We start from the raw sequence: 17,630 nt of genomic DNA, 5'->3' as shown, positions 1-17,630 counted from the left end.
CTAAAAGAAAATGTCTTACTTTCCATGATCCATCCCTAAGTTGGTAGAACTCCGCTCTTGCATGATGAATTCTGGGATAATTTTTTTTTTTTTTTTTTTTGAATGTGGTTTTTATATTCTGTTAAGGTTTGCAGGAGCCACAGCTTGTTTGAAATGTTGTAGGTGGGTTCTCTTTACACGATCTTATAAAAAAAACAGGACTAAAATTTGGAAAATTATATAGAACAAATGATATGGTGAGACGCCTAGACTGGCCATGATTGGCCACATAGAAGGGCCCACTAAAATGCTACATATTTATTAATCGTGCAGAGTCATGCCTTGAGAATAGGATTGAAGCAGATAAAGCTGGATGCTTGGGAGGTGCACTCGTGTACGTTGTTCCTGATTTAAATTCTAATCTATTCTTATTAAACTTAAAATCTTTGTCATCCTTCATGATAGATGTTTGGTAAAAGTAATTGACTAAAAGGGAGGGGTTTGCTTTGACTTTGACTGGACTGGAGAGTGCTTATTTCTTGGAATCTTTTCACTATTCAAATTCCTTACAAAATTATCACTCATTCATTCCTATAACAGGAAAACACTTTGAAAACGGGATTCCGTTTTGGAAATAAAAACGAGTGTGACATGACCGTTGATTTGACCATTTTAAAGTGTATTTATTGCTTTATGGGATTTTTGCTTTCCTCTTTTTGTATTTTAGTGGACGTGGCTGCTACTGGTCGATGCCCCTTTTTTTCCCAAAACGGAATCCGGTTTTCAATTTTGCGAGATGGTAAATGAGCCCCCCTTTTTTTGTCAAGAACACCCCTTCTAGTGATTTTACAAGGGGCATTTTATAAGGTAGTTACCCTTTTTATCGTAACAAAATCTTCTTAAAATTAAAAATTGAAACTAATTAAGCCCATGTTATCTTTTCCTTGCTAGTCAAGATCTTTAGCAATTTTATTTCTTCATTTTAATCTTGGGTAACCATGCCATATGGTACGAATTGTGGGAGTTCCAAGTTGGCCTTGTTGTTTGAATTTCAGCAGCCAATGTATTTTGGGCTGTTCTATTGATTGTAATTTTGTCTCATTCAGAATAATTTGCTAAAATAACTGCATTTTTGCCTCCTTACGCGTAAGTGTAGTTTTGTCTTTTTTATAATTTTTTTTTATTGACATAGGGTGTCCTCACCCTATTTTAGGACTGGACTAATCCCTACGGATGCGCGTACACGAAGGAGCTATAATCGAACCACATTTCATGACAAAACAGATCCACTTCGGATTGGATCCATGTCTTGGTCCCAATCCAACTATGTCTTGGTCACTATCTAAATGGATCCTGATGGTGCCAAAATCTGGATCTGTGATCGTGCGGGTGATAGAGAATCTCCGCTGGATATCTACAATTACTAAAAAGAGGCAGTCAGCGGTCCCGGGCTTGGTCCCGGACGACCACTTCGACACCCAAGTCAGATTTTAACCCAACCAAATAAATGAACAGCAAGATGATGAAGTGGATAACAAAGTTACTAGACTCAACTAATGCTTCTTTCTGAGGTATAAGTGATCAAGGATGAATGTAGGGTTCGGGAAAGGCGAGTGCGGGCGTCCAGCACCTGTTCTCCTCATTTCCAGTAGTTATACTAGCCTCAATGAGCAATTAAAACCTTCCTTTAATGGTGAACATTCCTCTGGTTCGTGTTCCAGGTTTTTTTTTGTAGGCAAATATCGAGTAGTAGACAAGAAAAGAAAAAGACCTCCTTCTCATAATGTGTTATCACGTATATATAAGCTTGTCTCCTCTACATGTAGCCTTTTGTCCTTGTGCGCCATGTGGACCCTCCTAATTATTCGATAGAAAGCTTTTGTTCCTATGATTGGGCAAGGCGTTATTTACCATGAAGGGTTAATAGCGTGTCAGGCTAGTTGATTATGCGTGTAGATAATAGATAATGGTCACGTGGCATAATCCTACGGATATACCGTATTTTACTCCATCAGATCCCTTGTCGGTTGGATCTATTTTAAATCGGACCGCCCATCGAAGCATCCTAGGTCCTACTTACATTGTACACAAATAGGGTTTACGGTTGAAAGAATAGAGAAGGTATTCAAGAGAGAGAATAATTGTCATCAAACGAAATATTATTTCATGTTTTGTGAAGGTTTATTAAAGTTAGGAAAATACCCACCATAGATAGACATAGATGAACGAAATACAAAAGGGCCGTTTGAATATGCGGATTTTAGAATCTTGAATTTCCTCAAAATCCTGGATGAGAGAGTAGAGAAGAAGAAGACCGCCCTTTGTTTCCTGATTTCTTGTCCTTCTTTCCATTGAGCGAGAGAGTAAGAGGTCGTCCCGTGTTTTCAGGATTTAGAAATCTCAAGATGGTGGAGAGATTTCTGAAACCTGAATTTCTTACTTAAAATCCAGGATAATGGATTGTAAACTCCGGAATTTTACACCACTTTCAAACTAAAACCTGGATTCCAAAATCCACATATCCAAACAGCCCCAGAGGGTCTTCTTGTACGTCGGTTTTCTCCATTTGAATTAAGGACACTCCATGGGATTTTGTAGCAAGGTTTTTGTCAAGATCCATAATAATTTCGGAAGTTAGTATATGGATCCAATGAACACATTCAAATCCAGCTGTTGTGCCCAAATCTTCTGGGTCAACATTCAAGGTGGCAACAGCCCAGAGGCACGCCTGGCACGGCACGATTGCTACAGTGGGCCGTGCCGGGTTGAAGGTTTAGGCATGCGGCACGAAACGGCACGGCATGAAAAGCGGCACGAAACGGCCCGGCACGACAAGAAACAGTGGAAAAAGGCTTTATGTGGCTGTTTTCTCGTGCCGGCATGGCACGGCACGACATGGGCCACGGGCCGTGCCGTGCCTAACCTCCGGCTCATTCGCGGGCCATGTGGGCTGCGAAATTTCGCCGGCACGGCCCGGTTGCCACTACTCAACATCCATAATAATTTTGGACCTTAGGGTATGGATCCAATATTCCAATGAACACATTCGAATCCAGGTATTTACTCCCAAATCCTGTCCTTTAACGTTTGAATCCTTTGGATCTATCGGACAGTCCGGGTCCATTGACACCCCTACTAGCTAAATGACGCAATTTTCAAAATTTGGTCAAATGTCGATGACTCATTTTGCAAATTGACAAAGTAGAAGACTTCTTTTACAAAATCCCCCGTTTCTTTTGTCATTGCGACAACCCGAATGATGCACATTGAGAACGTGAGATGATGGAAAACCCTTGTAATAATTTTCCATTTTTTGGTTTTGTCTTTGGTAGGTGAAGATTAGATCAAACATGTAATGAAGTCAAGGCTGCAAAAGCACCGTCCAATTGAGCTAAGAATTCAACCCCAAACTCATATGATAGATACAATTGTAAACACGTCTTCGTTATCTTTTCCATGTCAATTGAATTACCATTTGGATTGTCACCACTCAATATGATTGATAAATAAAGAGAAATTGAATGAGACATGGAGACTAATAGGCTTAATAAGACAACAATGACACCATTCTATTCTTTTTTCTTCATTGAAAGATCACAACCACAAAATCCTCATCTCTTTACACCTATAAGAAAAAAAATCAATCTATAGACCAACTTGAGGGATTCTTACGGCATGTTTGGCAACCACGAAAAAATCATGGAATATTTGTGTACACAAGCTGAGAGGGGGGATAGAAACGACTGGAGAGAGAGAGAGAGAGAGAGAGAGAGAGAGAGAGAGAGAGAGAGAGAGAGAGAGAGAGAGAGAGAGAGAGAGAGAGAGAGAGAGAGAGAGAGAGAGAGAGAGAGAGAGAGAGAGAGAGAGAGGATGTCATTAGGTTTGGAAAACCATGAAATTTTTTTCATGGTTGCCAAGCTTGCCCTATATCTCAATAACATTTCAAGTGATTTTCGTAAGGCTCCGTATCTAGAAACAATCCCACAAAAGTCTCTTCAAATCATAACTTGTTTCATCAAGTAACCACCACTTCGTTCGTCTTCTCAAGTCTCTCTGACTAGCCCTCTCTAGCTAGTCTCTACACCTTTTATTAGGTAGGTTAGCCGGGATCCAACCTGCAACCTCAAGGTTGAGAAACCATTCAACCAACCCTCAACCATTGAGCTACAGGCTGATCCCCACTAGTCTCTACTCTTGTTTCACCTTGGGCATGTTAAAGTATAAAAGATTAAATAATGCCATCTCCAACAGCTTAAGGTTTTGGAGTAATTGGTAGTTTCACATGGTATCAGAGCAGAGAAAATTACCTGGGTTAAAACCTCCTTGATATTAAAAATCCACATGTAATTGCCAACCTGCCCAAAAATAAGAAGAGGGGCCACATGCTACGTGCCTAGACAGGTCCCGCTTGAGGTGGAATAAATTACTTTGGTAGATTCGGGTTCGTAACACCACATGTGCCACGTGTAAGCCAACCCTAAAAAAGAGAGGCCACACGTGAGGAGGAGTTTTAAAGTATAAAAGATTAAATAACGTCATTTCCAACAGTTTAAGCTTTTGGAGTAACAGGTGGTTTAACAGGGCAAACAAATATTTCATGAATTTTATCTTCATAGTAGCTGAGACGGCAAATATGCACATAGTATTGCAAAAATCTGTGCAAAATTTATTGATATTACAAAAACTTTAGAAAATATCAGAAATCGCTGATTTTTTTTAATTGGGGAATCTTCAAAATTTTCTAATATTAAAAAAACATCTCTAAGATTTTCAAATTCTTTGTTGCTTATTATGTACCTACAAAACAAACTAAGACAGGTAGATGAAATATAAAGGGAAAAAACGAAGGCCCTCATTTGATACCTCTAAAAATTATTTGGCAGACAATTTTATATGGGGAGTGATAAATCGACTCCCATATATCTTAAATCGACTCCCCATGTGTCTATCTCTCTCCTTTTTTTCTCTCTCTAACCCATAGGAGAGATCGAGAAAGACACATAGGGAGTTGATTTAAGATATTGGGAGTTGATTTAACACTGCCCTCTTATATATTCTACAGTGAAGTTAAGTATGATTATTTGCAGACAATGGTTGCAATAGTGTTAGAAATGATAATAGTTGATGGCTTCCGAATAGTCCTTAGTGTTCCCTTTACAGATAAGATTAAATATTGTCAGTAGCCACGAAATAGGCCCTTAGGTTACAGAGTTGGGTCAGATCCCATTTTGTAGGGGTGCAACTCAGGTCAATGTTTGGCAATTTGGGTTGAGCTTTTACTGTAAAATTAATTGGGCCAGTTTCGGCTTGATTCCAATTCATTTTTTTTTAGCAAAAGCTCAACCCACGTTGCACCCCTGCTTGCGTGTGACCTAGTGTTATTTACTCCACATGTATCACATGCTAAGAAATTCAGTGATATTGGGCCCTACTTTGGTGTGGGCTCCATAAAAAGCCGATGCTACATACATTCGCTGACATGGAAGCCCTGGCCCAGCTAGAATTTTTTCATTACAGCCACAAAATATGATGCTCCATAAAACGTGCATCATATTTTTTTCATTTTGGTTCCTCTTTGGTAGGAATTCAACCCCAAATTCATATAATACACTTGGATTGGGGATTTGCTAGGGACCAACGCAGAAGGCATTTTACGCACCGGCTGTTGCATGAGACCGGTGCGTGAAATACCTTCTGCGCTGGTCCCTAGCAAATCACCTTGAAATAATATCTTATTTATCTGTTCAAGTTTCATTATTATACACTTTGTCACTTACTATATGGCTGAGAAATTAAGATTGGACGTAACATGGAAAGTAGTAGGTTTAGTAAGACAAAAGTGCGAAGAATTCTAGGTTCAGTAAGACAAAGTGACAAGAACGTCCCATTCACTTTTCTACATTCAAAGATCACAGGCGCCACAAAATGCTCATCTTTTTCTAGACACACCCAATAGGAACTTAGGTTAGATACACATTGATACAGCACGTTTTAAATTCTTAAATGAGAATACCTCCTTCCTATATATTGTTGTGTACTTGGTCTCTAATTTTATGTCCTGAATAGTCTCTTAACTCTGTAAGAAATCATGTCTTCACAAGAGAAAGACACCGATCCACTTCTTAGGATCCGTCAGCGTTCATGGGTCGTAGATATCAGTCGGGCCCTCGAAGAAGAACTCAAAGATGAGAAAGAAGATCAAGTACCTGTCAGCATCTTCGCAATCCCAACCACCATAATTTCCATTAAGCAAGAGGCTTACACTCCTCAACTAGTTGCAATAGGCCCATACCATAACCAACGATCGGAACTCTATGAGATGGAGCGTTTCAAGCTCTCTTCTGCGAGAAGAATGCAGAAACAGCTCAAAAACAACATCAGGTTACGAGACGTGGCCAAACGCTTCATGGAGCACGAGCTTCGGATCCGAGCTTGCTACCACAAGTACTTGGATTTCGATGGAGAAACATTGGCGTGGTTGTTCGCCATTGACGCTTCCTTCTTGATAGAGTACTTACAAACTTGGGAGAAAAATGGGGTGGTTCAAAGCGGCGGAGTATCCTCAAAAATTTCGCACCTGATGGATTATAGCGGAAGGAAACTTGGGCACCAGGCAATTCTGAGAGATATTATCATGTTGGAGAACCAAGTTCCATTTTTCCTACTCACAGAGCTACTTGGTTTCTACCAATATGAAAAGCCGAATGAAGTTTTGGCCCAAATGGTGAAGAGTCTTTTCAAAACTTTGTCTCCTATCAATGCAGTGGATAGTTTCCCATCAAGTGAAGAAGAGTTTGTAGATAGAGCTCATTTGCTAGAGCTTCTATACTACATACTTGTGTCCTCACAAGAAGGGGGAGTTTCAGTTGTAGTTGATATTAAGACTGAAGAAGAAAATGTTGAAGAAAACAATATAGAGGGTTGTAGGAAAGCATTTCAGTTTGTACTGAACATGTTTTCCTTTCTCAACTCGGCCCCAATTCGTTATATGAAACGAGTCTTAACATTTAAGCAAATCATGGTTCTAGTGAAAATTCCATGGGAGATCATCAAATGTGTTTCCCGCTCTAAGGTGACTAGTACTTGTCCAGTAGAAGATTTTGTAAATTCAGCTGAAGAAATGGCGACCAATGCAGAGGCGGCCGAGTGTCAGGAGACCCCCCTGATTGAGGAGCTTACAATTCCAAGTGTCACCGAGCTATTTAACGCCGGCATCAGATTTTGTCCTGCCACGGGTGGCCTGAGCACCATCAACTTTGACAAAGCTTGTGCTACATTTTACCTTCCAATCATGAGCTTGGACGAAAACTCGGAAATTGTGCTAAGGAATTTGGTGGCTTTTGAGGGATTAATCGCTCCAGAGGCGATGGTCTTTACACGTTACATTGATTTGATGAACGGAATCATCGATACAAAAGAAGATGTGAAGATATTGAGGGAAAAAGGGGTCATTTTGAATCGTCTCAAGAGTGATGATGAAGTTTCGACTTTGTTTAATGGTATGAGTAAATCCATAAAGACCACCAAAGTACCAATCCTCGACAAGGCGATAGAAAGCATCAACACTTATTACTCCAGTCTGTGGAGAGTTAGGACTGGAATTTTTATGAAGAAATATGTGTTTGGTTCATGGCCATTTTTAACATTCTTGGCAGCTACCTTTCTCTTATTGCTCACAGCATTGCAGACTTTGTGTTCCATGTACAAATGCAGTCGATGGGTGTAGAAAACATAATCTATTGGTTAGATATTGTGTGTCATCTTTGCATTGCAGACTTTTGGTTCCGTATACAAATGCAGTCGATGGGTGTAGAAAATATTATATACTGGTTTGATATAGTGGGTCGTCCTTTTAAGTATAGATACTTGAATTCTGCTCTTGATTTACTATTGATGATGAAATTTATTGTGGTTTCAAGGAAGTAAGTAAATTTATTGATGATTCTTGATTGGTGCTGAGCTAACCATAGCACAAAGTTGCACAAAGTTGTATCTCTTTGGTTAATAAGATCCAAAAGGTTTATCAATCTAGGGGTGCAAATCCATAATAGGCATACAGAGATTATTGTACGTCAAATAACATCAAAAGTGTTGGTTTCAAAAGATGGAATGGCTATTGTTTTTCCACCCGGAGAACTAATCGGATGAGGGGCGGAGCTAGGAATTTACACTTGGGGGGGGGGGGGGGGGGACTAATTTACATAGGCCTGTTCACTATACGGTTATAACCGAAATAACTGACCGAACCGAATTCAGTCGGTTATTTCGGTTCGGTTAAATGGTAATTCTGTTCGGTTTCAGTTTCTATTATTAATAAATTTCGGTGTCGGTTTTTATTAAAATAATTCGGTTAGAACTGAAAAACCAAATGGGGAGGATTGCCATATGCTATTTTATTTGTCCCCATCTGTTCCCTTCCTATGCTCATTTGTTTTTTAGTGAATTAAAAAATGTACCGCTCATCATTGCCTTTCAACAGCTTTTGACTACTCTTGACTAAAACCACATGGTTTCCTTAAAACCATGGGCTGGTTTTCATTAAAACCAACAGCTTTTTGACTACTTTTGAGCAAAACCACATGGTTTCCTTAAAACCATGGGCTGGTTTTCATTAAAACCATGGGTTGTCAATTTCAAATTTTTAAGTTCGTATGAAAGGGGAGGGAAACATCATTCCTAGGAAAAGACAAAGTATTAAGGGTGGAAACTTAAAAGACTTAAAGGGGTTTTCTAGTAATTTTGATAAACAAACAGTCAAAAGACTCAAAACACCCCCTTTTCAGATTTTCTAGTTTTCTTTGGGCATTTGCTTTCTAGAGTTTTGAGGTTTTCAATTTTTATTTTTGCCCAAACAACGCTTTTGAGTTCCTTCCGATGACTCCTCTTCCTCCGGCGGGCAGTGGGATCTCCTCCTCTTCCTTCTCCGGTGGCATCTCCTCCATGGCTCCACCTCCTCTTCTCTGGTGGGATTTCCTCCTCCTCCTCTTCTCCGGCTCCCGGTAGGCCAAAAACCCTCTTCTCCTTCTGCAGTTCTTCTCTCTGTTTTTTTTTTTTTATAGATTTAATCGATCTTACAGATTCAATGGGGAAATGCATTTCGGTTATAACCGAAGTAACAGAAACAACTGAATTCTTGTTTCGGTTTCGGTTCGGTTAGTGTATATTTCGGTTACGGTTTCGGTTACCTTTTTTAGATGACCGAAATTTTTCGGGTCATTGGGGTGGCCATGGCCACTAAACTAACTAAAGCATGCATGGACACCCATGCACTATAGAAGGAATTTTGCAAGTCCGGGGGGGCGGGGGGGGGCGCGGCGCATTGCCCCCCTCATGCTACATGTGCCTCCGCCCTTGAATAGAACTGTTCAATGGAACTGGAATTTGGTAAAAACTATAAATTCGGATTGGAATTTGTTTTGATACGAACTTGGAGGGTAATGAAGAATTCAAAGATAAAGTGGAGTCTTCTTAAATGACTCAGTATATTCGATAAACTTGCTGTAATTCTGAACATCAAGTCCATTGATAGAGTTGTACCTATACTGATGATCTTTGAAGACATTTGATTAATTTGCATGGAGAAATGGAAGTTCAATTTCATGGGCCTTCTAAAACCAACCACCCTTGGGATGGAGAAAATTGAAGTCCTAGTGTGTTATGAAACAGATAGAAATCTACAGTTTGAGGCAGCGGTGTGAAAGCAAAAATAAAACTCACTCAGAACAAACATAACACAATACACAAAAGAAGGCAATAAAATTTATGTGGTTCAGCACGATGTGTGACTCCATCCATAGGTGAAGCAATCGAATGTTTCCACCACGTGAAAAAGATGAAATACATGGGGCTTAACTCATGACGGAATTCTGTTGAGGTCAGATTAGATTCAAATCAAACCCTAAACTGTAATTTTCAGCCACATCATGTTTATATTTTTCTTTTCCCTTGGTTCAATGGTACAGTCCTTTCTAGGGCTACCAACTGGTGGAGGGCCCAGCTCCAGAGTTGGTACTGTGGGAGGAGATTTTGTTGAAGAAGGGATGGAACCACATATAGCCTGGGGGGCGATGGCCCCCCAATGACTTGCAAAATCCCTTTTATAACCTACAGTAACATGATCCTTGTGCATAAGTTATTTTTAATAAGAAATGTTACCCAAGTATCCTTTGAGCATTGATTTTGTGGAAAAAATGAATTGATTCAACATGAACCCAACCTGATTTCAATGTAAAACCAACTCTCTACCCTCTGCAATTCTATTTCTTTCTTCACTATTTTATCAGGATGATGTGTTTTTGTAGGTATTTTTTTGGGAAATGTATGGCCTAGCTCTTTCATCTTTGGAACCCCTCATGCCACTGATTCTGATAGAGCAAAGCTGATAGACACGGTTCAGGTAATTTTAATTTCTGCTCTACGACCATTTGATTTTGGAATCTAAGTCATTGTTTACGCATTCTAGGAAATGGAAGAGTGATTATTTTATGTTGTGAATTGGTGTTGCTTCAAGTGAAACGATGGGAAGAAGTTAATCATCTAAGCATGAATCTCTTTACTGTAGATTTTTCTTGGAGTCCTCGATTTGATAGTTTTTTGTTATGCTACAAAATATTTGTGGGCCCAAGGGTCTACTCTCCTATCTTGTTTTGATGATTCTAAACATAATTGATTATGTTCTTGAATACTAATCAATTTGCCTTGAAGTGTTGTGTTAAGATAGGTTGATCATTGAAGAAACCAACACTCCACATGGTCATGCTTGAAGATGTACCACACAAGAGTCACATGAGCTAAGTGGAGTTCACATCATCTCTCAAGCAAGCATACACAAAATGGAAAGATCAATTGAAGACCCAGGCTAAAGAGAAGTTGAAGGTTACATAGATTTCATTGTACATCTTTTCTCTTTAGATTTATAAGTCAAGGCAAGGTTTTTCAAATAGAGTTTTCAAAAAACACTTAAGAACTTAAATGGTTTAGTGAATGGTTATGTGGTGGACCAACATGTTAGGACCCTCATAAACATTCCAAATTATCTTAGGAATTGAGTTCCAAAAGCCCAAAATCAAATAAGCAATAAAAAGATAAAAATCTGCTTATTTTAGGCTTCTCGGAACTCCGAGAGTTCCCTTGAAACTCCGAGAGTTCCCTCGGAACTCCGAGAAATGGTCCAGTAGTTTTTTTACAACTTCTGGCCATTCTCTTGGAACTCCGAGAAATGGTCCAGTAGAATTTTTCTTCCTCTGGCTGTTCTCTCGGAACTCTGAGAATTTGTCTCGGAACTCCGAGAACGTCGTGACAGCTGAGAAAAGAGCCGTTGGCTTTTGAATTAAAAATTGGTTTTTGAATTCTTTAATCCAAAACGGTCATATTTTGTTGAGAAGCTATATATACACCTTCAAGAGGTTTATTTTCCTCTCTTGAATATTTGGAAAAACCTCCTTAAGCATTCAAACAAACTTGCAACCCATTTGAGCTTAAGAATTTCTTTTCTCCCTAAATTTGCCTTGTACTTGCAAATCTTTTGAGTTTGGATTTAGGGCTTTCAACTTGCAACCTACTTTGGAGAAGCATTCAAGGGACTACAACGTGCATCAAGCTTTCAAGAGAAGCCAAGCTATTCATCTTATTTTCTTGTAAAGGTGGCTAGGGCATCCTATCTTAATACCCTAGGGAGTATCGCTTAGAACTCGGCGAAGAAGGAGAGTCGGTGTAAAGGTGTCAAGGGCATCCTCATTTAATATCCCTTGGAAGTGTAATCGCCTCGGAGCCGGGCATCGTGGAGGTCTCGCACAGTGGAAATCCTTAAGGACGATCTAAAGAAGAGTGGAGTAGGGCTTTGCCCGAACCACTATATATCGGTGTGTTCTTTCCTTTTCTTGCACTTTCATTCTTGATTTTGGTTTGGCATTTCATTTTGTTTTGATCTCATTTGAACTAACCAAAATCTAATCAAGAGAAGAAAATTCAAATTAGGTTCAATACTTAAATTTAAAAAGGCATAATTAAAACCAATTCACCCCCCCTCTTGTATATTTCAACATCCCAGGTAGTGGTTCCCATATCAATTCAAAGCCTTTTAAATTTATTACATGGGTTGGCTCTCTTTTTATTTTTTTCTGTTTTTCTTCTCACTAAAAGTTAAAAAGGTAGTAACTTCCTTTTTGTTTCAAGAACTCTCTTGAAATTGGGGATTTCGTTTTTCTAGCTGGAAGATAAGGAGTTAATAAACAAAAAGAGGAAATTTGGTATTTAGTTTGCTGCCTAGAAGAGGGAGGAGTTACATTATATGATCATGGCAATAGAAAGCGAGGAGTTTGGGCTTTTTCGAGAGAGAAAGACAATGAGAGGTATGTTCTAGGACTCTATTTAGTTGAAAAATTGAAAGTGTTTTCTTTCTTTGTATCGATTTCTTTGGCGGCTAATTTTGCTACTATGGCAAATTGATGAAGCTATTCGAGCGTGTTTCCGTATCGTGAACAACCTTAATGCCTCTCTCAAAATTTGTTTAGGACCTCAGAAATTTCTATATACTGTTCTTAGCAGAGTACTAATTCTTAACGATTTCTTTTTTCCTTGAAATTTGTGGAGGATCTCTCTAAATTCTTAATTTCTATCTACTGTTCTAAGCGGAGTTTTAATTCTTCTCATTCTATTTTTTCCATGTAGGTGTTTAGTCTATCGGATGAAAAGTTAATGGTGTCTTCCATGAAGCTTCTTATTTGTCTCTTTAAATTATGTATCATTGGTGCTTTTAATGATGGGAGATCTCTTCAGAAGTCACCTTCTATTTATATTGAGGAGATTTGGAAGGTACTCTTTCTCCCTGCCCTTCTCTTTGGATACCTCTAATATTTATTTGCATATACAATAATCTTATATGCAAATGGTTTTGAAGTCAAATATGATTATTTGTAAATATTAGTTATGATAAATTTAGAAAAGATTAGTTTAGCGACATTAATGCCCCATTTGAATGGTTGCCCGAGATCGAACAACTATAAGCTATTGAATCTATCCATGTTCCACGCCAATGTGATCATTTATATGGTTTTCTTCTTTTTCACCTTTTCTTGCAATAGTTATCTATGTTTGTAATCTTACTTCTACGAGAATAATATCCCCCGTCTCTCAAAGGTTTTGTTTTACATTTTCTTTATATAGTCAGCCACCAATCAGTGATAGAAAGAGACAAGATCGACATAACGGCGGACAACCCGAATAACTATAAGTATGGGTTTCATCCATGTTCCATGCCAGTGCGATCATTTATATGGGATTCTTCTTTTCATTCTTTGCTTGCAATAGTTGTCTCTGTTTGTAATCCATGTCTCTGTTTGTGATTCTTACTTCTACGAGAAAAAGAAACTACAGTCTGCCCATGGATCATGAACTTCATCCGTTGCCATTTTTTATTGCTCTTTTTTGTGCTACTTTACCTGTTTCTTCTCTATGGTTGAGGATCATTACTTGCTTTTAAACATTCAAAAAAAAAAAGAAAAGCTTTTCCTTATACAAGATTTTTAGTCTTTCCATTATTTATATTCACTCTAACTTCAGGGTGCTATCTAGGGATTTCATTTTTGTTCTTTTGCTTACTCTCATGTGAAGCTTGACCTACTTTTTATAAACAATTTAGTTTTTTCTCTCGCCCCGTGCATTCCACGGGTCTGCAACTAGTATATAAGTAAAGCGGAATCCTCTAAGCCGTGGTGGTGCCACGTGTCACCCCCTCTGCATCTGATTTTCTACATGACAAGTAATTTGGAAAAGTTTCCACGGTTAATTCTACTACCATTTCCCATGGTTTCTTTTCTTGATTTTTCTCCATAAATTGCGTAATAAAATCTCAATAAATCCCTCTTTGATAGTCCAAACGACGAATTGTTGTACAATGGAAACGTTTTGCACCATTCCTCAATCAAACGTGGCACTCCTCTCTTGACTAAGGGTGTGTTTGGCGTACCATTTGAAATAACGTTTAAAACGCCGTTTTGCAAAATGGTGTTTTGGTTCAAAACGACATTTCGCCAAACGGCGTTTTCATGTTTGGCTCGCCAGATCAAAACGACATTTTAAACGGCAAACAGAGGTATTGTGTGTTTGGTTGCAAATGCCCCAAAACGGTGTTTTAGTGGTAAAATGACCAAAAAGGGCATTGTTTGGTTGGCCTCAATGTAACTCAACTACTCTCTCATTAGGCCCAATATTAAAAGGTCATTACGATCCCATTCAAACACTACTAAAATTAAACATCATTGCCTAAAAAAAAATGGCTATACCTTTGGGGTTCTTCTCCTTCTTCTTCTTAACCGTGTCATTAGGTTTGGAAAACACAGGAAAAAAAAAATCCTTGTTTAATATAGTTTTTTTTCCTTGTTTCCACTCTCATCCTATGCTCTCCTCACTAGTTCATATCTCTCTTTCTCTCCAGCCTATCTGCACCACTCTTGCACTAGGAATACAAATATTCCATGAAATTTTTTTCATGGTTGCCAAGCTTGCCCTATATCTCAATAACATTTCAAGTGATTTTCATAAGGATCCGTATCTAGAAACAATCCCACAAAAGTCTCTTCAAATCATAACTTGTTTCATCAAGTAACCACCACTTCGTTCGTCTTCTCAAGTCTCTCTGGCTAGCCCTCTCTAGCTAGTCTCTACACCTTTTATTAGGTAGGTTAGCCGGGATCCAACCTGCAACCTCAAGGTTGAGAAACCATTCAACCAACCCTCAACCATTCAGGCTGATCCCCATTAGTCTCTACTCTTGTTTCACCTTGGGCATGTTAATGTATAAAAGATTAAATAATGCCATCTCCAACAGCTTAAGGTTTTGGAGTAATTGGTAGTTTCACGTGGTATCAAAGCAGAGAAAATTACCAGGGTTAAAACCTCATTGATATTAAAAATCCACATGTAATTGCCAACCCCAAAAAGAAGAAGAAGAAGGGCAAATGCTACGTGCCTAGACAGGTCCCGCTTGGGATCTTCATAGTAGCTGAGACGGCAAATATGCACATAATATTGCAAAACTCTGTGCAAAATTTATTGATATTACTTTGGTGTGGGCTCCATAAAAAGCCGATGCTACATACATGCGCCAACATAGAAGCCCTGGCCCAGCTAGAATTTTGTTTACAGAGTGACTCGCAGTTAAAAGATGAGACGAGCAAAACGTGCATCATATTTTTTTTCATTTTGGCTGAGCAAAACGTGCATCGTTTTTCACTTTGTCACTTACTATATGGCTGAGAAATTAAGATTGGACGTAACATGGAAAGTAGTAGGTTTGGTAAGACAAAAGTGCGAAGAATTCTAGGTTCAGTAAGACAAAGTGACAAGAACGTCCCATTCACTTTTCTACATTCAAAGATTAGGCGCCACAAAATGCTCATCTTTTTCTAGACATACCCAATAGGAACTTAGGTTAGATACACATTGATACAGCACGTTTAAAATTCTTAAATGAGAATACCTCCTTCCTATATATTGTTGTGTACTTGGTCTCTAATTTTATGTCCTGAATAGTCTCTTAACTCTGTAAGAAATCATGTCTTCACAAGAGAAAGACACCGATCCACTTCTTAGGATCCGTCAGCGTTCATGGGTCGTAGATATCAGTCGGGACCTCGAAGAAGTACTCAAAGATGAGAAAGAAGATCAAGTACCTGTCAGCATCTTCGCAATCCCAACCACCATAATTTCCATTAAGCAAGAGGCTTACACTCCTCAACTAGTTGCAATAGGCCCATACCATAACCAACGATCGGAACTCTATGAGATGGAGCGTTTCAAGCTCTCTTCGGCGAGAAGAATGCAGAAACAGCTCAAAAACAACATCAGGTTACGAGACGTGGCCAAATGCTTCATGGAGCACGAGCTTCGGATCCGAGCTTGCTACCACAAGTACTTGGATTTCGATGGAGAAACATTGGCGTGGTTGTTCGCCATTGACGCTTCCTTCTTGATAGAGTACTTACAAACTTGGGAGAAAAATTGGGTGGTTCAAAGTGGCGGAGTATCCTCAAAAATTTCGCACCTGATGGATTATAGCGGAAGGAAACTTGGGCACCAGGCAATTCTGAGAGATATTATCATGTTGGAGAACCAAGTTCCATTTTTCCTACTCACAGAGCTACTTGGTTTCTACCAATATGAAAAGCCGAATGAAGTTTTGGCCCAAATGGTGAAGAGTCTTTTCAAAACTTTGTCTCCTATCAATGCAGTGGATAGTTTCCCATCAAGTGAAGAAGAGTTTGTAGATAGAGCTCATTTGCTAGAGCTTCTATACTACATACTTGTGTCCTCACAAGAAGGGGGAGTTTCAGTTGTAGTTGATATTAAGACTGAAGAAGAAAATGTTGAAGAAAACAATATAGAGGGTTGCAGGAAAGCATTTCAGTTTGTACTGAACATGTTTTCCTTTCTCAACTCGGCCCCAATTCGTTATATGAAACGAGTCTTAACATTTAAGCAAATCATGGTTCTAGTGAAAATTCCATGGGAGATCATCAAATGTGTTTCCCGCTCTAAGGTGACTAGTACTTGTCCAGTAGAAGATTTTGTAAGTTCAGCTGAAGAAATGGCGACCAATGCAGAGGCGGCCGAGTGTCAGGAGACCCCCCTGATTGAGGAGCTTACAATTCCAAGTGTCACCGAGCTATTTAACGCCGGCATCAGATTTTGTCCTGCCACGGGTGGCCTGAGCACCATCAACTTTGACAAAGCTTGTGCTACATTTTACCTTCCAATCATGAGCTTGGACGAAAACTCGGAAATTGTGCTAAGGAATTTGGTGGCTTTTGAGGGATTAATCGCTCCAGAGGCGATGGTCTTTACACGTTACATTGATTTGATGAACGGAATCATCGATACAAAAGAAGATGTGAAGATATTGAGGGAAAAAGGGGTCATTTTGAATCGTCTCAAGAGTGATGATGAAGTTTCGACTTTGTTTAATGGTATGAGTAAATCCATAAAGACCACCAAAGTACCAATCCTCGACAAGGCGATAGAAAGCATCATCACTTATTACTCCAGTCTGTGGAGAGTTAGGACTGGAATTTTTATGAAGAAATATGTGTTTGGTTCATGGCCATTTTTAACATTCTTGGCAGCTAACTTTCTCTTATTGCTCACAGCATTGCAGACTTTGTGTTCCATGTACAAATGCAGTCGATGGGTGTAGAAAACATAATCTATTTGTTAGATATTGTGTGTCATCCTTGCATTGCAGACTTTTGGTTCCTTATACAAAATGCAGTCGATGGGTGTAGAAAATATTATATATTGGTTTGATATAGTGGGTCGTGCTTTTAAGTACACCAGTATAGATACTTGAATTCTCCTCTTGATTTACTATTGATGATGAAATTTATTGTGGTTTCAAGGAAGTAAGGAAATTTATTGATGATTCTTGATTGGTGCTGAGCTAACCATCGCACAAAGTTGTATCTCTTTGGTTAATAAGATCCAAAAGGTTTATCAATCTAGGGGTGCAAATCCATAATAGGCATACAGAGATTATTGTATGTCAAATGACATCAAAAGTGTTGGTTTCAAAAGATGGAATGTCTAATGTTTTTCCACCCGGAGAACTAATAGGATGAGGGGCGGAGCTAGGAATTTACACTTGGGGGGGGGGGCAC

General features: G+C 39.0%; 1 long non-coding RNA gene and 2 pseudogenes across 1 annotated transcript; all 3 read left to right on the top strand.

Annotated features, from left to right (window-relative positions):
* The first annotated feature begins 5,759 nt into the window (after nt 1–5,759).
* On the top strand, nt 5,760–7,806 carry LOC143851423 (putative UPF0481 protein At3g02645 pseudogene; annotated as a pseudogene).
* Nucleotides 7,807–8,790: 984 nt separating this feature from the next.
* LOC143851359 (uncharacterized) lies at nt 8,791–13,475 on the top strand. The gene is made up of 4 exons (XR_013236303.1): nt 8,791–8,942; nt 10,281–10,375; nt 12,649–12,792; nt 13,144–13,475. It is a non-coding gene; the product is annotated as an uncharacterized LOC143851359 (long non-coding RNA).
* Nucleotides 13,476–15,455: 1,980 nt separating this feature from the next.
* LOC143851426 (putative UPF0481 protein At3g02645 pseudogene) lies at nt 15,456–17,418 on the top strand (annotated as a pseudogene).
* The last annotated feature ends 212 nt before the right edge of the window (nt 17,419–17,630 follow it).

Source organism: Tasmannia lanceolata, unplaced genomic scaffold, assembly GCF_043159265.1.
Source record: "Tasmannia lanceolata isolate RefF3 unplaced genomic scaffold, GAP_Taslan_0.1 ptg000018l, whole genome shotgun sequence".
Taxonomy (NCBI): Eukaryota; Viridiplantae; Streptophyta; class Magnoliopsida; order Canellales; family Winteraceae; genus Tasmannia; species Tasmannia lanceolata.
This window is presented reverse-complemented; position numbering and strand designations above follow the sequence as displayed.